The 17,528-nt window shown below is 55.8% G+C and overlaps 52 non-coding genes across 52 annotated transcripts; all 52 read left to right on the top strand.

The window, feature by feature from the left end:
* Window positions 1-145: 145 nt before the first annotated feature.
* On the top strand, window positions 146-264 carry LOC147788017 (5S ribosomal RNA). Its single transcript, XR_015412609.1, has one exon. It is a non-coding gene; the product is annotated as a 5S ribosomal RNA (ribosomal RNA).
* Window positions 265-479: 215 nt separating this feature from the next.
* Window positions 480-598, top strand: LOC147788016 (5S ribosomal RNA). The gene has a single exon (XR_015413052.1). It is a non-coding gene; the product is annotated as a 5S ribosomal RNA (ribosomal RNA).
* A 215-nt stretch (window positions 599-813) lies between these two features.
* Window positions 814-932, top strand: LOC147788015 (5S ribosomal RNA). The gene has a single exon (XR_015413051.1). It is a non-coding gene; the product is annotated as a 5S ribosomal RNA (ribosomal RNA).
* Window positions 933-1,147: 215 nt separating this feature from the next.
* Window positions 1,148-1,266, top strand: LOC147788014 (5S ribosomal RNA). The gene has a single exon (XR_015412608.1). It is a non-coding gene; the product is annotated as a 5S ribosomal RNA (ribosomal RNA).
* Window positions 1,267-1,456: 190 nt separating this feature from the next.
* Window positions 1,457-1,575, top strand: LOC147788013 (5S ribosomal RNA). Its single transcript, XR_015413001.1, has one exon. It is a non-coding gene; the product is annotated as a 5S ribosomal RNA (ribosomal RNA).
* A 215-nt stretch (window positions 1,576-1,790) lies between these two features.
* Window positions 1,791-1,909, top strand: LOC147788012 (5S ribosomal RNA). Its single transcript, XR_015413050.1, has one exon. It is a non-coding gene; the product is annotated as a 5S ribosomal RNA (ribosomal RNA).
* A 215-nt stretch (window positions 1,910-2,124) lies between these two features.
* LOC147788011 (5S ribosomal RNA) lies at window positions 2,125-2,243 on the top strand. The gene has a single exon (XR_015412999.1). It is a non-coding gene; the product is annotated as a 5S ribosomal RNA (ribosomal RNA).
* A 215-nt stretch (window positions 2,244-2,458) lies between these two features.
* Window positions 2,459-2,577, top strand: LOC147788010 (5S ribosomal RNA). Its single transcript, XR_015412607.1, has one exon. It is a non-coding gene; the product is annotated as a 5S ribosomal RNA (ribosomal RNA).
* Window positions 2,578-2,792: 215 nt separating this feature from the next.
* LOC147788009 (5S ribosomal RNA) lies at window positions 2,793-2,911 on the top strand. Its single transcript, XR_015412604.1, has one exon. It is a non-coding gene; the product is annotated as a 5S ribosomal RNA (ribosomal RNA).
* Window positions 2,912-3,126: 215 nt separating this feature from the next.
* LOC147788008 (5S ribosomal RNA) lies at window positions 3,127-3,245 on the top strand. The gene has a single exon (XR_015412596.1). It is a non-coding gene; the product is annotated as a 5S ribosomal RNA (ribosomal RNA).
* Window positions 3,246-3,460: 215 nt separating this feature from the next.
* LOC147788007 (5S ribosomal RNA) lies at window positions 3,461-3,579 on the top strand. Its single transcript, XR_015412595.1, has one exon. It is a non-coding gene; the product is annotated as a 5S ribosomal RNA (ribosomal RNA).
* Window positions 3,580-3,794: 215 nt separating this feature from the next.
* Window positions 3,795-3,913, top strand: LOC147788006 (5S ribosomal RNA). The gene has a single exon (XR_015412593.1). It is a non-coding gene; the product is annotated as a 5S ribosomal RNA (ribosomal RNA).
* Window positions 3,914-4,128: 215 nt separating this feature from the next.
* LOC147788005 (5S ribosomal RNA) lies at window positions 4,129-4,247 on the top strand. Its single transcript, XR_015412588.1, has one exon. It is a non-coding gene; the product is annotated as a 5S ribosomal RNA (ribosomal RNA).
* Window positions 4,248-4,462: 215 nt separating this feature from the next.
* LOC147788004 (5S ribosomal RNA) lies at window positions 4,463-4,581 on the top strand. The gene has a single exon (XR_015412587.1). It is a non-coding gene; the product is annotated as a 5S ribosomal RNA (ribosomal RNA).
* Window positions 4,582-4,796: 215 nt separating this feature from the next.
* On the top strand, window positions 4,797-4,915 carry LOC147788003 (5S ribosomal RNA). The gene has a single exon (XR_015412586.1). It is a non-coding gene; the product is annotated as a 5S ribosomal RNA (ribosomal RNA).
* Window positions 4,916-5,130: 215 nt separating this feature from the next.
* On the top strand, window positions 5,131-5,249 carry LOC147788002 (5S ribosomal RNA). Its single transcript, XR_015412584.1, has one exon. It is a non-coding gene; the product is annotated as a 5S ribosomal RNA (ribosomal RNA).
* A 215-nt stretch (window positions 5,250-5,464) lies between these two features.
* On the top strand, window positions 5,465-5,583 carry LOC147788001 (5S ribosomal RNA). The gene has a single exon (XR_015412576.1). It is a non-coding gene; the product is annotated as a 5S ribosomal RNA (ribosomal RNA).
* A 215-nt stretch (window positions 5,584-5,798) lies between these two features.
* LOC147788000 (5S ribosomal RNA) lies at window positions 5,799-5,917 on the top strand. Its single transcript, XR_015412565.1, has one exon. It is a non-coding gene; the product is annotated as a 5S ribosomal RNA (ribosomal RNA).
* A 215-nt stretch (window positions 5,918-6,132) lies between these two features.
* LOC147787999 (5S ribosomal RNA) lies at window positions 6,133-6,251 on the top strand. Its single transcript, XR_015412554.1, has one exon. It is a non-coding gene; the product is annotated as a 5S ribosomal RNA (ribosomal RNA).
* Window positions 6,252-6,466: 215 nt separating this feature from the next.
* LOC147787998 (5S ribosomal RNA) lies at window positions 6,467-6,585 on the top strand. The gene has a single exon (XR_015412542.1). It is a non-coding gene; the product is annotated as a 5S ribosomal RNA (ribosomal RNA).
* A 215-nt stretch (window positions 6,586-6,800) lies between these two features.
* Window positions 6,801-6,919, top strand: LOC147787997 (5S ribosomal RNA). The gene has a single exon (XR_015412531.1). It is a non-coding gene; the product is annotated as a 5S ribosomal RNA (ribosomal RNA).
* Window positions 6,920-7,134: 215 nt separating this feature from the next.
* On the top strand, window positions 7,135-7,253 carry LOC147787996 (5S ribosomal RNA). Its single transcript, XR_015412520.1, has one exon. It is a non-coding gene; the product is annotated as a 5S ribosomal RNA (ribosomal RNA).
* A 215-nt stretch (window positions 7,254-7,468) lies between these two features.
* LOC147787995 (5S ribosomal RNA) lies at window positions 7,469-7,587 on the top strand. Its single transcript, XR_015412508.1, has one exon. It is a non-coding gene; the product is annotated as a 5S ribosomal RNA (ribosomal RNA).
* A 215-nt stretch (window positions 7,588-7,802) lies between these two features.
* Window positions 7,803-7,921, top strand: LOC147787994 (5S ribosomal RNA). Its single transcript, XR_015412497.1, has one exon. It is a non-coding gene; the product is annotated as a 5S ribosomal RNA (ribosomal RNA).
* A 215-nt stretch (window positions 7,922-8,136) lies between these two features.
* Window positions 8,137-8,255, top strand: LOC147787993 (5S ribosomal RNA). Its single transcript, XR_015412486.1, has one exon. It is a non-coding gene; the product is annotated as a 5S ribosomal RNA (ribosomal RNA).
* Window positions 8,256-8,470: 215 nt separating this feature from the next.
* On the top strand, window positions 8,471-8,589 carry LOC147787992 (5S ribosomal RNA). The gene has a single exon (XR_015412475.1). It is a non-coding gene; the product is annotated as a 5S ribosomal RNA (ribosomal RNA).
* Window positions 8,590-8,804: 215 nt separating this feature from the next.
* On the top strand, window positions 8,805-8,923 carry LOC147787991 (5S ribosomal RNA). The gene has a single exon (XR_015412464.1). It is a non-coding gene; the product is annotated as a 5S ribosomal RNA (ribosomal RNA).
* Window positions 8,924-9,138: 215 nt separating this feature from the next.
* Window positions 9,139-9,257, top strand: LOC147787990 (5S ribosomal RNA). Its single transcript, XR_015412453.1, has one exon. It is a non-coding gene; the product is annotated as a 5S ribosomal RNA (ribosomal RNA).
* A 215-nt stretch (window positions 9,258-9,472) lies between these two features.
* LOC147787989 (5S ribosomal RNA) lies at window positions 9,473-9,591 on the top strand. The gene has a single exon (XR_015412442.1). It is a non-coding gene; the product is annotated as a 5S ribosomal RNA (ribosomal RNA).
* A 215-nt stretch (window positions 9,592-9,806) lies between these two features.
* On the top strand, window positions 9,807-9,925 carry LOC147787988 (5S ribosomal RNA). Its single transcript, XR_015412431.1, has one exon. It is a non-coding gene; the product is annotated as a 5S ribosomal RNA (ribosomal RNA).
* Window positions 9,926-10,140: 215 nt separating this feature from the next.
* Window positions 10,141-10,259, top strand: LOC147787987 (5S ribosomal RNA). Its single transcript, XR_015412420.1, has one exon. It is a non-coding gene; the product is annotated as a 5S ribosomal RNA (ribosomal RNA).
* Window positions 10,260-10,474: 215 nt separating this feature from the next.
* On the top strand, window positions 10,475-10,593 carry LOC147787986 (5S ribosomal RNA). Its single transcript, XR_015412409.1, has one exon. It is a non-coding gene; the product is annotated as a 5S ribosomal RNA (ribosomal RNA).
* A 215-nt stretch (window positions 10,594-10,808) lies between these two features.
* On the top strand, window positions 10,809-10,927 carry LOC147787985 (5S ribosomal RNA). Its single transcript, XR_015412398.1, has one exon. It is a non-coding gene; the product is annotated as a 5S ribosomal RNA (ribosomal RNA).
* A 215-nt stretch (window positions 10,928-11,142) lies between these two features.
* Window positions 11,143-11,261, top strand: LOC147787984 (5S ribosomal RNA). The gene has a single exon (XR_015412387.1). It is a non-coding gene; the product is annotated as a 5S ribosomal RNA (ribosomal RNA).
* A 215-nt stretch (window positions 11,262-11,476) lies between these two features.
* On the top strand, window positions 11,477-11,595 carry LOC147787983 (5S ribosomal RNA). The gene has a single exon (XR_015412376.1). It is a non-coding gene; the product is annotated as a 5S ribosomal RNA (ribosomal RNA).
* A 216-nt stretch (window positions 11,596-11,811) lies between these two features.
* On the top strand, window positions 11,812-11,930 carry LOC147787982 (5S ribosomal RNA). Its single transcript, XR_015412365.1, has one exon. It is a non-coding gene; the product is annotated as a 5S ribosomal RNA (ribosomal RNA).
* Window positions 11,931-12,144: 214 nt separating this feature from the next.
* Window positions 12,145-12,263, top strand: LOC147787981 (5S ribosomal RNA). Its single transcript, XR_015412354.1, has one exon. It is a non-coding gene; the product is annotated as a 5S ribosomal RNA (ribosomal RNA).
* A 215-nt stretch (window positions 12,264-12,478) lies between these two features.
* Window positions 12,479-12,597, top strand: LOC147787980 (5S ribosomal RNA). The gene has a single exon (XR_015412343.1). It is a non-coding gene; the product is annotated as a 5S ribosomal RNA (ribosomal RNA).
* Window positions 12,598-12,812: 215 nt separating this feature from the next.
* Window positions 12,813-12,931, top strand: LOC147787979 (5S ribosomal RNA). Its single transcript, XR_015412332.1, has one exon. It is a non-coding gene; the product is annotated as a 5S ribosomal RNA (ribosomal RNA).
* A 215-nt stretch (window positions 12,932-13,146) lies between these two features.
* On the top strand, window positions 13,147-13,265 carry LOC147787978 (5S ribosomal RNA). The gene has a single exon (XR_015412319.1). It is a non-coding gene; the product is annotated as a 5S ribosomal RNA (ribosomal RNA).
* Window positions 13,266-13,480: 215 nt separating this feature from the next.
* Window positions 13,481-13,599, top strand: LOC147787977 (5S ribosomal RNA). Its single transcript, XR_015412307.1, has one exon. It is a non-coding gene; the product is annotated as a 5S ribosomal RNA (ribosomal RNA).
* A 215-nt stretch (window positions 13,600-13,814) lies between these two features.
* On the top strand, window positions 13,815-13,933 carry LOC147787976 (5S ribosomal RNA). The gene has a single exon (XR_015412296.1). It is a non-coding gene; the product is annotated as a 5S ribosomal RNA (ribosomal RNA).
* Window positions 13,934-14,148: 215 nt separating this feature from the next.
* LOC147787975 (5S ribosomal RNA) lies at window positions 14,149-14,267 on the top strand. The gene has a single exon (XR_015412285.1). It is a non-coding gene; the product is annotated as a 5S ribosomal RNA (ribosomal RNA).
* Window positions 14,268-14,482: 215 nt separating this feature from the next.
* LOC147787974 (5S ribosomal RNA) lies at window positions 14,483-14,601 on the top strand. The gene has a single exon (XR_015412274.1). It is a non-coding gene; the product is annotated as a 5S ribosomal RNA (ribosomal RNA).
* Window positions 14,602-14,816: 215 nt separating this feature from the next.
* LOC147787973 (5S ribosomal RNA) lies at window positions 14,817-14,935 on the top strand. Its single transcript, XR_015412263.1, has one exon. It is a non-coding gene; the product is annotated as a 5S ribosomal RNA (ribosomal RNA).
* A 215-nt stretch (window positions 14,936-15,150) lies between these two features.
* LOC147787972 (5S ribosomal RNA) lies at window positions 15,151-15,269 on the top strand. Its single transcript, XR_015412252.1, has one exon. It is a non-coding gene; the product is annotated as a 5S ribosomal RNA (ribosomal RNA).
* A 215-nt stretch (window positions 15,270-15,484) lies between these two features.
* On the top strand, window positions 15,485-15,603 carry LOC147787971 (5S ribosomal RNA). The gene has a single exon (XR_015413049.1). It is a non-coding gene; the product is annotated as a 5S ribosomal RNA (ribosomal RNA).
* A 215-nt stretch (window positions 15,604-15,818) lies between these two features.
* On the top strand, window positions 15,819-15,937 carry LOC147787970 (5S ribosomal RNA). The gene has a single exon (XR_015412241.1). It is a non-coding gene; the product is annotated as a 5S ribosomal RNA (ribosomal RNA).
* Window positions 15,938-16,152: 215 nt separating this feature from the next.
* On the top strand, window positions 16,153-16,271 carry LOC147787969 (5S ribosomal RNA). Its single transcript, XR_015412230.1, has one exon. It is a non-coding gene; the product is annotated as a 5S ribosomal RNA (ribosomal RNA).
* Window positions 16,272-16,486: 215 nt separating this feature from the next.
* On the top strand, window positions 16,487-16,605 carry LOC147787968 (5S ribosomal RNA). Its single transcript, XR_015413048.1, has one exon. It is a non-coding gene; the product is annotated as a 5S ribosomal RNA (ribosomal RNA).
* A 215-nt stretch (window positions 16,606-16,820) lies between these two features.
* On the top strand, window positions 16,821-16,939 carry LOC147787967 (5S ribosomal RNA). Its single transcript, XR_015412217.1, has one exon. It is a non-coding gene; the product is annotated as a 5S ribosomal RNA (ribosomal RNA).
* Window positions 16,940-17,154: 215 nt separating this feature from the next.
* LOC147787966 (5S ribosomal RNA) lies at window positions 17,155-17,273 on the top strand. The gene has a single exon (XR_015413047.1). It is a non-coding gene; the product is annotated as a 5S ribosomal RNA (ribosomal RNA).
* The last annotated feature ends 255 nt before the right edge of the window (window positions 17,274-17,528 follow it).

Here is a 17,528-nt window from a genome sequence, read left to right as displayed (position 1 = left end):
TCGCACGCTCACGCCCATCGCGTTTCTTCTCCCCGACCTGTCCGCGCGGGCCCCGCCTACCGTTCCGAGCACGTGCGTGCACCCACCGTCGCCTCGATCATGCCGCCCCGCATGCGTTAAATGCAATTTGTGCGCATTGCATGTCGGGTGCGATCATACCAGCACTAATGCACCGGATCCCATCAGAACTCCGCAGTTAAGCGTGCTTGGGCGAGAGTAGTACTAAGTTGGGTGACCACTTGGGAAGTCCTCGTGTTGCACCCCTTTTTTATTTTTTATTTCAATTTCTCCCCGTTCTTTTCTTCCTTTCTTTACAAATGGCAACCTCCCCCGCTCGCACGCTCACGCCCATCGCGTTTCTTCTCCCCGACGTGTCCGCGCGGGCCCCGCCGACCGTTCCGAGCACGTGCGTGCACCCACCGTCGCCTCGATCATGCCGCCCCGCATGCGTTAAATGCAATTTGTGCGCATTGCATGTCGGGTGCGATCATACCAGCACTAATGCACCGGATCCCATCAGAACTCCGCAGTCAAGCGTGCTTGGGCGAGAGTAGTACTAAGTTGGGTGACCACTTGGGAAGTCCTCGTGTTGCACCCCTTTTTTATTTTTTATTTCAATTTCTCCCCGTTCTTTTCTTCCTTTCTTTACAAATGGCAACCTCCCCCGCTCGCACGCTCACGCCCATCGCGTTTCTTCTCCCCGACGTGTCCGCGCGGGCCCCGCCGACCGTTCCGAGCACGTGCGTGCACCCACCGTCGCCTCGATCATGCCGCCCCGCATGCGTTAAATGCAATTTGTGCGCATTGCATGTCGGGTGCGATCATACCAGCACTAATGCACCGGATCCCATCAGAACTCCGCAGTCAAGCGTGCTTGGGCGAGAGTAGTACTAAGTTGGGTGACCACTTGGGAAGTCCTCGTGTTGCACCCCTTTTTTATTTTTTATTTCAATTTCTCCCCGTTCTTTTCTTCCTTTCTTTACAAATGGCAACCTCCCCCGCTCGCACGCTCACGCCCATCGCGTTTCTTCTCCCCGACCTGTCCGCGCGGGCCCCGCCGACCGTTCCGAGCACGTGCGTGCACCCACCGTCGCCTCGATCATGCCGCCCCGCATGCGTTAAATGCAATTTGTGCGCATTGCATGTCGGGTGCGATCATACCAGCACTAATGCACCGGATCCCATCAGAACTCCGCAGTTAAGCGTGCTTGGGCGAGAGTAGTACTAAGTTGGGTGACCACTTGGGAAGTCCTCGTGTTGCACCCCTTTTTTATTTTTTATTTCAATTTCTCCCCGTTCAACCTCCCCCGCTCGCACGCTCACGCCCATCGCGTTTCTTCTCCCCGACGTGTCCGCGCGGGCCCCGCCGACCGTTCCGAGCACGTGCGTGCACCCACCGTCGCCTCGATCATGCCGCCCCGCATGCGTTAAATGCAATTTGTGCGCATTGCATGTCGGGTGCGATCATACCAGCACTAATGCACCGGATCCCATTAGAACTCCGCAGTTAAGCGTGCTTGGGCGAGAGTAGTACTAAGTTGGGTGACCACTTGGGAAGTCCTCGTGTTGCACCCCTTTTTTATTTTTTATTTCAATTTCTCCCCGTTCTTTTCTTCCTTTCTTTACAAATGGCAACCTCCCCCGCTCGCACGCTCACGCCCATCGCGTTTCTTCTCCCCGACGTGTCCGCGCGGGCCCCGCCGACCGTTCCGAGCACGTGCGTGCACCCACCGTCGCCTCGATCATGCCGCCCCGCATGCGTTAAATGCAATTTGTGCGCATTGCATGTCGGGTGCGATCATACCAGCACTAATGCACCGGATCCCATCAGAACTCCGCAGTCAAGCGTGCTTGGGCGAGAGTAGTACTAAGTTGGGTGACCACTTGGGAAGTCCTCGTGTTGCACCCCTTTTTTATTTTTTATTTCAATTTCTCCCCGTTCTTTTCTTCCTTTCTTTACAAATGGCAACCTCCCCCGCTCGCACGCTCACGCCCATCGCGTTTCTTCTCCCCGACGTGTCCGCGCGGGCCCCGCCGACCGTTCCGAGCACGTGCGTGCACCCACCGTCGCCTCGATCATGCCGCCCCGCATGCGTTAAATGCAATTTGTGCGCATTGCATGTCGGGTGCGATCATACCAGCACTAATGCACCGGATCCCATTAGAACTCCGCAGTTAAGCGTGCTTGGGCGAGAGTAGTACTAAGTTGGGTGACCACTTGGGAAGTCCTCGTGTTGCACCCCTTTTTTATTTTTTATTTCAATTTCTCCCCGTTCTTTTCTTCCTTTCTTTACAAATGGCAACCTCCCCCGCTCGCACGCTCACGCCCATCGCGTTTCTTCTCCCCGACGTGTCCGCGCGGGCCCCGCCGACCGTTCCGAGCACGTGCGTGCACCCACCGTCGCCTCGATCATGCCGCCCCGCATGCGTTAAATGCAATTTGTGCGCATTGCATGTCGGGTGCGATCATACCAGCACTAATGCACCGGATCCCATCAGAACTCCGCAGTTAAGCGTGCTTGGGCGAGAGTAGTACTAAGTTGGGTGACCACTTGGGAAGTCCTCGTGTTGCACCCCTTTTTTATTTTTTATTTCAATTTCTCCCCGTTCTTTTCTTCCTTTCTTTACAAATGGCAACCTCCCCCGCTCGCACGCTCACGCCCATCGCGTTTCTTCTCCCCGACGTGTCCGCGCGGGCCCCGCCGACCGTTCCGAGCACGTGCGTGCACCCACCGTCGCCTCGATCATGCCGCCCCGCATGCGTTAAATGCAATTTGTGCGCATTGCATGTCGGGTGCGATCATACCAGCACTAATGCACCGGATCCCATCAGAACTCCGCAGTTAAGCGTGCTTGGGCGAGAGTAGTACTAAGTTGGGTGACCACTTGGGAAGTCCTCGTGTTGCACCCCTTTTTTATTTTTTATTTCAATTTCTCCCCGTTCTTTTCTTCCTTTCTTTACAAATGGCAACCTCCCCCGCTCGCACGCTCACGCCCATCGCGTTTCTTCTCCCCGACGTGTCCGCGCGGGCCCCGCCGACCGTTCCGAGCACGTGCGTGCACCCACCGTCGCCTCGATCATGCCGCCCCGCATGCGTTAAATGCAATTTGTGCGCATTGCATGTCGGGTGCGATCATACCAGCACTAATGCACCGGATCCCATCAGAACTCCGCAGTTAAGCGTGCTTGGGCGAGAGTAGTACTAAGTTGGGTGACCACTTGGGAAGTCCTCGTGTTGCACCCCTTTTTTATTTTTTATTTCAATTTCTCCCCGTTCTTTTCTTCCTTTCTTTACAAATGGCAACCTCCCCCGCTCGCACGCTCACGCCCATCGCGTTTCTTCTCCCCGACGTGTCCGCGCGGGCCCCGCCGACCGTTCCGAGCACGTGCGTGCACCCACCGTCGCCTCGATCATGCCGCCCCGCATGCGTTAAATGCAATTTGTGCGCATTGCATGTCGGGTGCGATCATACCAGCACTAATGCACCGGATCCCATCAGAACTCCGCAGTTAAGCGTGCTTGGGCGAGAGTAGTACTAAGTTGGGTGACCACTTGGGAAGTCCTCGTGTTGCACCCCTTTTTTATTTTTTATTTCAATTTCTCCCCGTTCTTTTCTTCCTTTCTTTACAAATGGCAACCTCCCCCGCTCGCACGCTCACGCCCATCGCGTTTCTTCTCCCCGACGTGTCCGCGCGGGCCCCGCCGACCGTTCCGAGCACGTGCGTGCACCCACCGTCGCCTCGATCATGCCGCCCCGCATGCGTTAAATGCAATTTGTGCGCATTGCATGTCGGGTGCGATCATACCAGCACTAATGCACCGGATCCCATCAGAACTCCGCAGTTAAGCGTGCTTGGGCGAGAGTAGTACTAAGTTGGGTGACCACTTGGGAAGTCCTCGTGTTGCACCCCTTTTTTATTTTTTATTTCAATTTCTCCCCGTTCTTTTCTTCCTTTCTTTACAAATGGCAACCTCCCCCGCTCGCACGCTCACGCCCATCGCGTTTCTTCTCCCCGACGTGTCCGCGCGGGCCCCGCCGACCGTTCCGAGCACGTGCGTGCACCCACCGTCGCCTCGATCATGCCGCCCCGCATGCGTTAAATGCAATTTGTGCGCATTGCATGTCGGGTGCGATCATACCAGCACTAATGCACCGGATCCCATCAGAACTCCGCAGTTAAGCGTGCTTGGGCGAGAGTAGTACTAAGTTGGGTGACCACTTGGGAAGTCCTCGTGTTGCACCCCTTTTTTATTTTTTATTTCAATTTCTCCCCGTTCTTTTCTTCCTTTCTTTACAAATGGCAACCTCCCCCGCTCGCACGCTCACGCCCATCGCGTTTCTTCTCCCCGACGTGTCCGCGCGGGCCCCGCCGACCGTTCCGAGCACGTGCGTGCACCCACCGTCGCCTCGATCATGCCGCCCCGCATGCGTTAAATGCAATTTGTGCGCATTGCATGTCGGGTGCGATCATACCAGCACTAATGCACCGGATCCCATCAGAACTCCGCAGTTAAGCGTGCTTGGGCGAGAGTAGTACTAAGTTGGGTGACCACTTGGGAAGTCCTCGTGTTGCACCCCTTTTTTATTTTTTATTTCAATTTCTCCCCGTTCTTTTCTTCCTTTCTTTACAAATGGCAACCTCCCCCGCTCGCACGCTCACGCCCATCGCGTTTCTTCTCCCCGACGTGTCCGCGCGGGCCCCGCCGACCGTTCCGAGCACGTGCGTGCACCCACCGTCGCCTCGATCATGCCGCCCCGCATGCGTTAAATGCAATTTGTGCGCATTGCATGTCGGGTGCGATCATACCAGCACTAATGCACCGGATCCCATCAGAACTCCGCAGTTAAGCGTGCTTGGGCGAGAGTAGTACTAAGTTGGGTGACCACTTGGGAAGTCCTCGTGTTGCACCCCTTTTTTATTTTTTATTTCAATTTCTCCCCGTTCTTTTCTTCCTTTCTTTACAAATGGCAACCTCCCCCGCTCGCACGCTCACGCCCATCGCGTTTCTTCTCCCCGACGTGTCCGCGCGGGCCCCGCCGACCGTTCCGAGCACGTGCGTGCACCCACCGTCGCCTCGATCATGCCGCCCCGCATGCGTTAAATGCAATTTGTGCGCATTGCATGTCGGGTGCGATCATACCAGCACTAATGCACCGGATCCCATCAGAACTCCGCAGTTAAGCGTGCTTGGGCGAGAGTAGTACTAAGTTGGGTGACCACTTGGGAAGTCCTCGTGTTGCACCCCTTTTTTATTTTTTATTTCAATTTCTCCCCGTTCTTTTCTTCCTTTCTTTACAAATGGCAACCTCCCCCGCTCGCACGCTCACGCCCATCGCGTTTCTTCTCCCCGACGTGTCCGCGCGGGCCCCGCCGACCGTTCCGAGCACGTGCGTGCACCCACCGTCGCCTCGATCATGCCGCCCCGCATGCGTTAAATGCAATTTGTGCGCATTGCATGTCGGGTGCGATCATACCAGCACTAATGCACCGGATCCCATCAGAACTCCGCAGTTAAGCGTGCTTGGGCGAGAGTAGTACTAAGTTGGGTGACCACTTGGGAAGTCCTCGTGTTGCACCCCTTTTTTATTTTTTATTTCAATTTCTCCCCGTTCTTTTCTTCCTTTCTTTACAAATGGCAACCTCCCCCGCTCGCACGCTCACGCCCATCGCGTTTCTTCTCCCCGACGTGTCCGCGCGGGCCCCGCCGACCGTTCCGAGCACGTGCGTGCACCCACCGTCGCCTCGATCATGCCGCCCCGCATGCGTTAAATGCAATTTGTGCGCATTGCATGTCGGGTGCGATCATACCAGCACTAATGCACCGGATCCCATCAGAACTCCGCAGTTAAGCGTGCTTGGGCGAGAGTAGTACTAAGTTGGGTGACCACTTGGGAAGTCCTCGTGTTGCACCCCTTTTTTATTTTTTATTTCAATTTCTCCCCGTTCTTTTCTTCCTTTCTTTACAAATGGCAACCTCCCCCGCTCGCACGCTCACGCCCATCGCGTTTCTTCTCCCCGACGTGTCCGCGCGGGCCCCGCCGACCGTTCCGAGCACGTGCGTGCACCCACCGTCGCCTCGATCATGCCGCCCCGCATGCGTTAAATGCAATTTGTGCGCATTGCATGTCGGGTGCGATCATACCAGCACTAATGCACCGGATCCCATCAGAACTCCGCAGTTAAGCGTGCTTGGGCGAGAGTAGTACTAAGTTGGGTGACCACTTGGGAAGTCCTCGTGTTGCACCCCTTTTTTATTTTTTATTTCAATTTCTCCCCGTTCTTTTCTTCCTTTCTTTACAAATGGCAACCTCCCCCGCTCGCACGCTCACGCCCATCGCGTTTCTTCTCCCCGACGTGTCCGCGCGGGCCCCGCCGACCGTTCCGAGCACGTGCGTGCACCCACCGTCGCCTCGATCATGCCGCCCCGCATGCGTTAAATGCAATTTGTGCGCATTGCATGTCGGGTGCGATCATACCAGCACTAATGCACCGGATCCCATCAGAACTCCGCAGTTAAGCGTGCTTGGGCGAGAGTAGTACTAAGTTGGGTGACCACTTGGGAAGTCCTCGTGTTGCACCCCTTTTTTATTTTTTATTTCAATTTCTCCCCGTTCTTTTCTTCCTTTCTTTACAAATGGCAACCTCCCCCGCTCGCACGCTCACGCCCATCGCGTTTCTTCTCCCCGACGTGTCCGCGCGGGCCCCGCCGACCGTTCCGAGCACGTGCGTGCACCCACCGTCGCCTCGATCATGCCGCCCCGCATGCGTTAAATGCAATTTGTGCGCATTGCATGTCGGGTGCGATCATACCAGCACTAATGCACCGGATCCCATCAGAACTCCGCAGTTAAGCGTGCTTGGGCGAGAGTAGTACTAAGTTGGGTGACCACTTGGGAAGTCCTCGTGTTGCACCCCTTTTTTATTTTTTATTTCAATTTCTCCCCGTTCTTTTCTTCCTTTCTTTACAAATGGCAACCTCCCCCGCTCGCACGCTCACGCCCATCGCGTTTCTTCTCCCCGACGTGTCCGCGCGGGCCCCGCCGACCGTTCCGAGCACGTGCGTGCACCCACCGTCGCCTCGATCATGCCGCCCCGCATGCGTTAAATGCAATTTGTGCGCATTGCATGTCGGGTGCGATCATACCAGCACTAATGCACCGGATCCCATCAGAACTCCGCAGTTAAGCGTGCTTGGGCGAGAGTAGTACTAAGTTGGGTGACCACTTGGGAAGTCCTCGTGTTGCACCCCTTTTTTATTTTTTATTTCAATTTCTCCCCGTTCTTTTCTTCCTTTCTTTACAAATGGCAACCTCCCCCGCTCGCACGCTCACGCCCATCGCGTTTCTTCTCCCCGACGTGTCCGCGCGGGCCCCGCCGACCGTTCCGAGCACGTGCGTGCACCCACCGTCGCCTCGATCATGCCGCCCCGCATGCGTTAAATGCAATTTGTGCGCATTGCATGTCGGGTGCGATCATACCAGCACTAATGCACCGGATCCCATCAGAACTCCGCAGTTAAGCGTGCTTGGGCGAGAGTAGTACTAAGTTGGGTGACCACTTGGGAAGTCCTCGTGTTGCACCCCTTTTTTATTTTTTATTTCAATTTCTCCCCGTTCTTTTCTTCCTTTCTTTACAAATGGCAACCTCCCCCGCTCGCACGCTCACGCCCATCGCGTTTCTTCTCCCCGACGTGTCCGCGCGGGCCCCGCCGACCGTTCCGAGCACGTGCGTGCACCCACCGTCGCCTCGATCATGCCGCCCCGCATGCGTTAAATGCAATTTGTGCGCATTGCATGTCGGGTGCGATCATACCAGCACTAATGCACCGGATCCCATCAGAACTCCGCAGTTAAGCGTGCTTGGGCGAGAGTAGTACTAAGTTGGGTGACCACTTGGGAAGTCCTCGTGTTGCACCCCTTTTTTATTTTTTATTTCAATTTCTCCCCGTTCTTTTCTTCCTTTCTTTACAAATGGCAACCTCCCCCGCTCGCACGCTCACGCCCATCGCGTTTCTTCTCCCCGACGTGTCCGCGCGGGCCCCGCCGACCGTTCCGAGCACGTGCGTGCACCCACCGTCGCCTCGATCATGCCGCCCCGCATGCGTTAAATGCAATTTGTGCGCATTGCATGTCGGGTGCGATCATACCAGCACTAATGCACCGGATCCCATCAGAACTCCGCAGTTAAGCGTGCTTGGGCGAGAGTAGTACTAAGTTGGGTGACCACTTGGGAAGTCCTCGTGTTGCACCCCTTTTTTATTTTTTATTTCAATTTCTCCCCGTTCTTTTCTTCCTTTCTTTACAAATGGCAACCTCCCCCGCTCGCACGCTCACGCCCATCGCGTTTCTTCTCCCCGACGTGTCCGCGCGGGCCCCGCCGACCGTTCCGAGCACGTGCGTGCACCCACCGTCGCCTCGATCATGCCGCCCCGCATGCGTTAAATGCAATTTGTGCGCATTGCATGTCGGGTGCGATCATACCAGCACTAATGCACCGGATCCCATCAGAACTCCGCAGTTAAGCGTGCTTGGGCGAGAGTAGTACTAAGTTGGGTGACCACTTGGGAAGTCCTCGTGTTGCACCCCTTTTTTATTTTTTATTTCAATTTCTCCCCGTTCTTTTCTTCCTTTCTTTACAAATGGCAACCTCCCCCGCTCGCACGCTCACGCCCATCGCGTTTCTTCTCCCCGACGTGTCCGCGCGGGCCCCGCCGACCGTTCCGAGCACGTGCGTGCACCCACCGTCGCCTCGATCATGCCGCCCCGCATGCGTTAAATGCAATTTGTGCGCATTGCATGTCGGGTGCGATCATACCAGCACTAATGCACCGGATCCCATCAGAACTCCGCAGTTAAGCGTGCTTGGGCGAGAGTAGTACTAAGTTGGGTGACCACTTGGGAAGTCCTCGTGTTGCACCCCTTTTTTATTTTTTATTTCAATTTCTCCCCGTTCTTTTCTTCCTTTCTTTACAAATGGCAACCTCCCCCGCTCGCACGCTCACGCCCATCGCGTTTCTTCTCCCCGACGTGTCCGCGCGGGCCCCGCCGACCGTTCCGAGCACGTGCGTGCACCCACCGTCGCCTCGATCATGCCGCCCCGCATGCGTTAAATGCAATTTGTGCGCATTGCATGTCGGGTGCGATCATACCAGCACTAATGCACCGGATCCCATCAGAACTCCGCAGTTAAGCGTGCTTGGGCGAGAGTAGTACTAAGTTGGGTGACCACTTGGGAAGTCCTCGTGTTGCACCCCTTTTTTATTTTTTATTTCAATTTCTCCCCGTTCTTTTCTTCCTTTCTTTACAAATGGCAACCTCCCCCGCTCGCACGCTCACGCCCATCGCGTTTCTTCTCCCCGACGTGTCCGCGCGGGCCCCGCCGACCGTTCCGAGCACGTGCGTGCACCCACCGTCGCCTCGATCATGCCGCCCCGCATGCGTTAAATGCAATTTGTGCGCATTGCATGTCGGGTGCGATCATACCAGCACTAATGCACCGGATCCCATCAGAACTCCGCAGTTAAGCGTGCTTGGGCGAGAGTAGTACTAAGTTGGGTGACCACTTGGGAAGTCCTCGTGTTGCACCCCTTTTTTATTTTTTATTTCAATTTCTCCCCGTTCTTTTCTTCCTTTCTTTACAAATGGCAACCTCCCCCGCTCGCACGCTCACGCCCATCGCGTTTCTTCTCCCCGACGTGTCCGCGCGGGCCCCGCCGACCGTTCCGAGCACGTGCGTGCACCCACCGTCGCCTCGATCATGCCGCCCCGCATGCGTTAAATGCAATTTGTGCGCATTGCATGTCGGGTGCGATCATACCAGCACTAATGCACCGGATCCCATCAGAACTCCGCAGTTAAGCGTGCTTGGGCGAGAGTAGTACTAAGTTGGGTGACCACTTGGGAAGTCCTCGTGTTGCACCCCTTTTTTATTTTTTATTTCAATTTCTCCCCGTTCTTTTCTTCCTTTCTTTACAAATGGCAACCTCCCCCGCTCGCACGCTCACGCCCATCGCGTTTCTTCTCCCCGACGTGTCCGCGCGGGCCCCGCCGACCGTTCCGAGCACGTGCGTGCACCCACCGTCGCCTCGATCATGCCGCCCCGCATGCGTTAAATGCAATTTGTGCGCATTGCATGTCGGGTGCGATCATACCAGCACTAATGCACCGGATCCCATCAGAACTCCGCAGTTAAGCGTGCTTGGGCGAGAGTAGTACTAAGTTGGGTGACCACTTGGGAAGTCCTCGTGTTGCACCCCTTTTTTATTTTTTATTTCAATTTCTCCCCGTTCTTTTCTTCCTTTCTTTACAAATGGCAACCTCCCCCGCTCGCACGCTCACGCCCATCGCGTTTCTTCTCCCCGACGTGTCCGCGCGGGCCCCGCCGACCGTTCCGAGCACGTGCGTGCACCCACCGTCGCCTCGATCATGCCGCCCCGCATGCGTTAAATGCAATTTGTGCGCATTGCATGTCGGGTGCGATCATACCAGCACTAATGCACCGGATCCCATCAGAACTCCGCAGTTAAGCGTGCTTGGGCGAGAGTAGTACTAAGTTGGGTGACCACTTGGGAAGTCCTCGTGTTGCACCCCTTTTTTATTTTTTATTTCAATTTCTCCCCGTTCTTTTCTTCCTTTCTTTACAAATGGCAACCTCCCCCGCTCGCACGCTCACGCCCATCGCGTTTCTTCTCCCCGACGTGTCCGCGCGGGCCCCGCCGACCGTTCCGAGCACGTGCGTGCACCCACCGTCGCCTCGATCATGCCGCCCCGCATGCGTTAAATGCAATTTGTGCGCATTGCATGTCGGGTGCGATCATACCAGCACTAATGCACCGGATCCCATCAGAACTCCGCAGTTAAGCGTGCTTGGGCGAGAGTAGTACTAAGTTGGGTGACCACTTGGGAAGTCCTCGTGTTGCACCCCTTTTTTATTTTTTATTTCAATTTCTCCCCGTTCTTTTCTTCCTTTCTTTACAAATGGCAACCTCCCCCGCTCGCACGCTCACGCCCATCGCGTTTCTTCTCCCCGACGTGTCCGCGCGGGCCCCGCCGACCGTTCCGAGCACGTGCGTGCACCCACCGTCGCCTCGATCATGCCGCCCCGCATGCGTTAAATGCAATTTGTGCGCATTGCATGTCGGGTGCGATCATACCAGCACTAATGCACCGGATCCCATCAGAACTCCGCAGTTAAGCGTGCTTGGGCGAGAGTAGTACTAAGTTGGGTGACCACTTGGGAAGTCCTCGTGTTGCACCCCTTTTTTATTTTTTATTTCAATTTCTCCCCGTTCTTTTCTTCCTTTCTTTACAAATGGCAACCTCCCCCGCTCGCACGCTCACGCCCATCGCGTTTCTTCTCCCCGACGTGTCCGCGCGGGCCCCGCCGACCGTTCCGAGCACGTGCGTGCACCCACCGTCGCCTCGATCATGCCGCCCCGCATGCGTTAAATGCAATTTGTGCGCATTGCATGTCGGGTGCGATCATACCAGCACTAATGCACCGGATCCCATCAGAACTCCGCAGTTAAGCGTGCTTGGGCGAGAGTAGTACTAAGTTGGGTGACCACTTGGGAAGTCCTCGTGTTGCACCCCTTTTTTTATTTTTTATTTCAATTTCTCCCCGTTCTTTTCTTCCTTTCTTTACAAATGGCAACCTCCCCCGCTCGCACGCTCACGCCCATCGCGTTTCTTCTCCCCGACGTGTCCGCGCGGGCCCCGCCGACCGTTCCGAGCACGTGCGTGCACCCACCGTCGCCTCGATCATGCCGCCCCGCATGCGTTAAATGCAATTTGTGCGCATTGCATGTCGGGTGCGATCATACCAGCACTAATGCACCGGATCCCATCAGAACTCCGCAGTTAAGCGTGCTTGGGCGAGAGTAGTACTAAGTTGGGTGACCACTTGGGAAGTCCTCGTGTTGCACCCCTTTTTTATTTTTATTTCAATTTCTCCCCGTTCTTTTCTTCCTTTCTTTACAAATGGCAACCTCCCCCGCTCGCACGCTCACGCCCATCGCGTTTCTTCTCCCCGACGTGTCCGCGCGGGCCCCGCCGACCGTTCCGAGCACGTGCGTGCACCCACCGTCGCCTCGATCATGCCGCCCCGCATGCGTTAAATGCAATTTGTGCGCATTGCATGTCGGGTGCGATCATACCAGCACTAATGCACCGGATCCCATCAGAACTCCGCAGTTAAGCGTGCTTGGGCGAGAGTAGTACTAAGTTGGGTGACCACTTGGGAAGTCCTCGTGTTGCACCCCTTTTTTATTTTTTATTTCAATTTCTCCCCGTTCTTTTCTTCCTTTCTTTACAAATGGCAACCTCCCCCGCTCGCACGCTCACGCCCATCGCGTTTCTTCTCCCCGACGTGTCCGCGCGGGCCCCGCCGACCGTTCCGAGCACGTGCGTGCACCCACCGTCGCCTCGATCATGCCGCCCCGCATGCGTTAAATGCAATTTGTGCGCATTGCATGTCGGGTGCGATCATACCAGCACTAATGCACCGGATCCCATCAGAACTCCGCAGTTAAGCGTGCTTGGGCGAGAGTAGTACTAAGTTGGGTGACCACTTGGGAAGTCCTCGTGTTGCACCCCTTTTTTATTTTTTATTTCAATTTCTCCCCGTTCTTTTCTTCCTTTCTTTACAAATGGCAACCTCCCCCGCTCGCACGCTCACGCCCATCGCGTTTCTTCTCCCCGACGTGTCCGCGCGGGCCCCGCCGACCGTTCCGAGCACGTGCGTGCACCCACCGTCGCCTCGATCATGCCGCCCCGCATGCGTTAAATGCAATTTGTGCGCATTGCATGTCGGGTGCGATCATACCAGCACTAATGCACCGGATCCCATCAGAACTCCGCAGTTAAGCGTGCTTGGGCGAGAGTAGTACTAAGTTGGGTGACCACTTGGGAAGTCCTCGTGTTGCACCCCTTTTTTATTTTTTATTTCAATTTCTCCCCGTTCTTTTCTTCCTTTCTTTACAAATGGCAACCTCCCCCGCTCGCACGCTCACGCCCATCGCGTTTCTTCTCCCCGACGTGTCCGCGCGGGCCCCGCCGACCGTTCCGAGCACGTGCGTGCACCCACCGTCGCCTCGATCATGCCGCCCCGCATGCGTTAAATGCAATTTGTGCGCATTGCATGTCGGGTGCGATCATACCAGCACTAATGCACCGGATCCCATCAGAACTCCGCAGTTAAGCGTGCTTGGGCGAGAGTAGTACTAAGTTGGGTGACCACTTGGGAAGTCCTCGTGTTGCACCCCTTTTTTATTTTTTATTTCAATTTCTCCCCGTTCTTTTCTTCCTTTCTTTACAAATGGCAACCTCCCCCGCTCGCACGCTCACGCCCATCGCGTTTCTTCTCCCCGACGTGTCCGCGCGGGCCCCGCCGACCGTTCCGAGCACGTGCGTGCACCCACCGTCGCCTCGATCATGCCGCCCCGCATGCGTTAAATGCAATTTGTGCGCATTGCATGTCGGGTGCGATCATACCAGCACTAATGCACCGGATCCCATCAGAACTCCGCAGTTAAGCGTGCTTGGGCGAGAGTAGTACTAAGTTGGGTGACCACTTGGGAAGTCCTCGTGTTGCACCCCTTTTTTATTTTTTATTTCAATTTCTCCCCGTTCTTTTCTTCCTTTCTTTACAAATGGCAACCTCCCCCGCTCGCACGCTCACGCCCATCGCGTTTCTTCTCCCCGACGTGTCCGCGCGGGCCCCGCCGACCGTTCCGAGCACGTGCGTGCACCCACCGTCGCCTCGATCATGCCGCCCCGCATGCGTTAAATGCAATTTGTGCGCATTGCATGTCGGGTGCGATCATACCAGCACTAATGCACCGGATCCCATCAGAACTCCGCAGTTAAGCGTGCTTGGGCGAGAGTAGTACTAAGTTGGGTGACCACTTGGGAAGTCCTCGTGTTGCACCCCTTTTTTATTTTTTATTTCAATTTCTCCCCGTTCTTTTCTTCCTTTCTTTACAAATGGCAACCTCCCCCGCTCGCACGCTCACGCCCATCGCGTTTCTTCTCCCCGACGTGTCCGCGCGGGCCCCGCCGACCGTTCCGAGCACGTGCGTGCACCCACCGTCGCCTCGATCATGCCGCCCCGCATGCGTTAAATGCAATTTGTGCGCATTGCATGTCGGGTGCGATCATACCAGCACTAATGCACCGGATCCCATCAGAACTCCGCAGTTAAGCGTGCTTGGGCGAGAGTAGTACTAAGTTGGGTGACCACTTGGGAAGTCCTCGTGTTGCACCCCTTTTTTATTTTTTATTTCAATTTCTCCCCGTTCTTTTCTTCCTTTCTTTACAAATGGCAACCTCCCCCGCTCGCACGCTCACGCCCATCGCGTTTCTTCTCCCCGACGTGTCCGCGCGGGCCCCGCCGACCGTTCCGAGCACGTGCGTGCACCCACCGTCGCCTCGATCATGCCGCCCCGCATGCGTTAAATGCAATTTGTGCGCATTGCATGTCGGGTGCGATCATACCAGCACTAATGCACCGGATCCCATCAGAACTCCGCAGTTAAGCGTGCTTGGGCGAGAGTAGTACTAAGTTGGGTGACCACTTGGGAAGTCCTCGTGTTGCACCCCTTTTTTATTTTTTATTTCAATTTCTCCCCGTTCTTTTCTTCCTTTCTTTACAAATGGCAACCTCCCCCGCTCGCACGCTCACGCCCATCGCGTTTCTTCTCCCCGACGTGTCCGCGCGGGCCCCGCCGACCGTTCCGAGCACGTGCGTGCACCCACCGTCGCCTCGATCATGCCGCCCCGCATGCGTTAAATGCAATTTGTGCGCATTGCATGTCGGGTGCGATCATACCAGCACTAATGCACCGGATCCCATCAGAACTCCGCAGTTAAGCGTGCTTGGGCGAGAGTAGTACTAAGTTGGGTGACCACTTGGGAAGTCCTCGTGTTGCACCCCTTTTTTATTTTTTATTTCAATTTCTCCCCGTTCTTTTCTTCCTTTCTTTACAAATGGCAACCTCCCCCGCTCGCACGCTCACGCCCATCGCGTTTCTTCTCCCCGACGTGTCCGCGCGGGCCCCGCCGACCGTTCCGAGCACGTGCGTGCACCCACCGTCGCCTCGATCATGCCGCCCCGCATGCGTTAAATGCAATTTGTGCGCATTGCATGTCGGGTGCGATCATACCAGCACTAATGCACCGGATCCCATCAGAACTCCGCAGTTAAGCGTGCTTGGGCGAGAGTAGTACTAAGTTGGGTGACCACTTGGGAAGTCCTCGTGTTGCACCCCTTTTTTATTTTTTATTTCAATTTCTCCCCGTTCTTTTCTTCCTTTCTTTACAAATGGCAACCTCCCCCGCTCGCACGCTCACGCCCATCGCGTTTCTTCTCCCCGACGTGTCCGCGCGGGCCCCGCCGACCGTTCCGAGCACGTGCGTGCACCCACCGTCGCCTCGATCATGCCGCCCCGCATGCGTTAAATGCAATTTGTGCGCATTGCATGTCGGGTGCGATCATACCAGCACTAATGCACCGGATCCCATCAGAACTCCGCAGTCAAGCGTGCTTGGGCGAGAGTAGTACTAAGTTGGGTGACCACTTGGGAAGTCCTCGTGTTGCACCCCTTTTTTATTTTTTATTTCAATTTCTCCCCGTTCTTTTCTTCCTTTCTTTACAAATGGCAACCTCCCCCGCTCGCACGCTCACGCCCATCGCGTTTCTTCTCCCCGACGTGTCCGCGCGGGCCCCGCCGACCGTTCCGAGCACGTGCGTGCACCCACCGTCGCCTCGATCATGCCGCCCCGCATGCGTTAAATGCAATTTGTGCGCATTGCATGTCGGGTGCGATCATACCAGCACTAATGCACCGGATCCCATCAGAACTCCGCAGTTAAGCGTGCTTGGGCGAGAGTAGTACTAAGTTGGGTGACCACTTGGGAAGTCCTCGTGTTGCACCCCTTTTTTATTTTTTATTTCAATTTCTCCCCGTTCTTTTCTTCCTTTCTTTACAAATGGCAACCTCCCCCGCTCGCACGCTCACGCCCATCGCGTTTCTTCTCCCCGACGTGTCCGCGCGGGCCCCGCCGACCGTTCCGAGCACGTGCGTGCACCCACCGTCGCCTCGATCATGCCGCCCCGCATGCGTTAAATGCAATTTGTGCGCATTGCATGTCGGGTGCGATCATACCAGCACTAATGCACCGGATCCCATCAGAACTCCGCAGTTAAGCGTGCTTGGGCGAGAGTAGTACTAAGTTGGGTGACCACTTGGGAAGTCCTCGTGTTGCACCCCTTTTTTATTTTTTATTTCAATTTCTCCCCGTTCTTTTCTTCCTTTCTTTACAAATGGCAACCTCCCCCGCTCGCACGCTCACGCCCATCGCGTTTCTTCTCCCCGACGTGTCCGCGCGGGCCCCGCCGACCGTTCCGAGCACGTGCGTGCACCCACCGTCGCCTCGATCATGCCGCCCCGCATGCGTTAAATGCAATTTGTGCGCATTGCATGTCGGGTGCGATCATACCAGCACTAATGCACCGGATCCCATCAGAACTCCGCAGTCAAGCGTGCTTGGGCGAGAGTAGTACTAAGTTGGGTGACCACTTGGGAAGTCCTCGTGTTGCACCCCTTTTTTATTTTTTATTTCAATTTCTCCCCGTTCTTTTCTTCCTTTCTTTACAAATGGCAACCTCCCCCGCTCGCACGCTCACGCCCATCGCGTTTCTTCTCCCCGACGTGTCCGCGCGGGCCCCGCCGACCGTTCCGAGCACGTGCGTGCACCCACCGTCGCCTCGATCATGCCGCCCCGCATGCGTTAAATGCAATTTGTGCGCATTGCATGTCGGGTGCGATCATACCAGCACTAATGCACCGGATCCCATCAGAACTCCGCAGTTAAGCGTGCTTGGGCGAGAGTAGTACTAAGTTGGGTGACCACTTGGGAAGTCCTCGTGTTGCACCCCTTTTTTATTTTTTATTTCAATTTCTCCCCGTTCTTTTCTTCCTTTCTTTACAAATGGCAACCTCCCCCGCTCGCACGCTCACGCCCATCGCGTTTCTTCTCCCCGACGTGTCCGCGCGGGCCCCGCCGACCGTTCCGAGCACGTGCGTGCACCCACCGTCGCCTCGATCATGCCGCCCCGCATGCGTTAAATGCAATTTGTGCGCATTGCATGTCGGGTGCGATCATACCAGCACTAATGCACCGGATCCCATCAGAACTCCGCAGTCAAGCGTGCTTGGGCGAGAGTAGTACTAAGTTGGGTGACCACTTGGGAAGTCCTCGTGTTGCACCCCTTTTTTATTTTTTATTTCAATTTCTCCCCGTTCTTTTCTTCCTTTCTTTACAAATGGCAACCTCCCCCGCTCGCACGCTCACGCCCATCGCGTTTCTTCTCCCCGACGTGTCCGCGCGGGCCCCGCCGACCGTTCCGAGCACGTGCGTGCACCCACCGTCGCCTCGATCATGCCGCCCCGCATGCGTTAAATGCAATTTGTGCGCATTGCATGTCGGGTGCGATCATACCAGCACTAATGCACCGGATCCCATCA

Source organism: Cucurbita pepo, chromosome 16, assembly GCF_057944985.1.
Source record: "Cucurbita pepo subsp. pepo isolate OVF chromosome 16, ASM5794498v1, whole genome shotgun sequence".
NCBI classification, from domain to species: domain Eukaryota; kingdom Viridiplantae; phylum Streptophyta; class Magnoliopsida; order Cucurbitales; family Cucurbitaceae; genus Cucurbita; species Cucurbita pepo.
The sequence above is the reverse complement of the archived record's forward strand: the minus strand, read 5'-3'. Positions and strand labels throughout refer to the sequence as shown.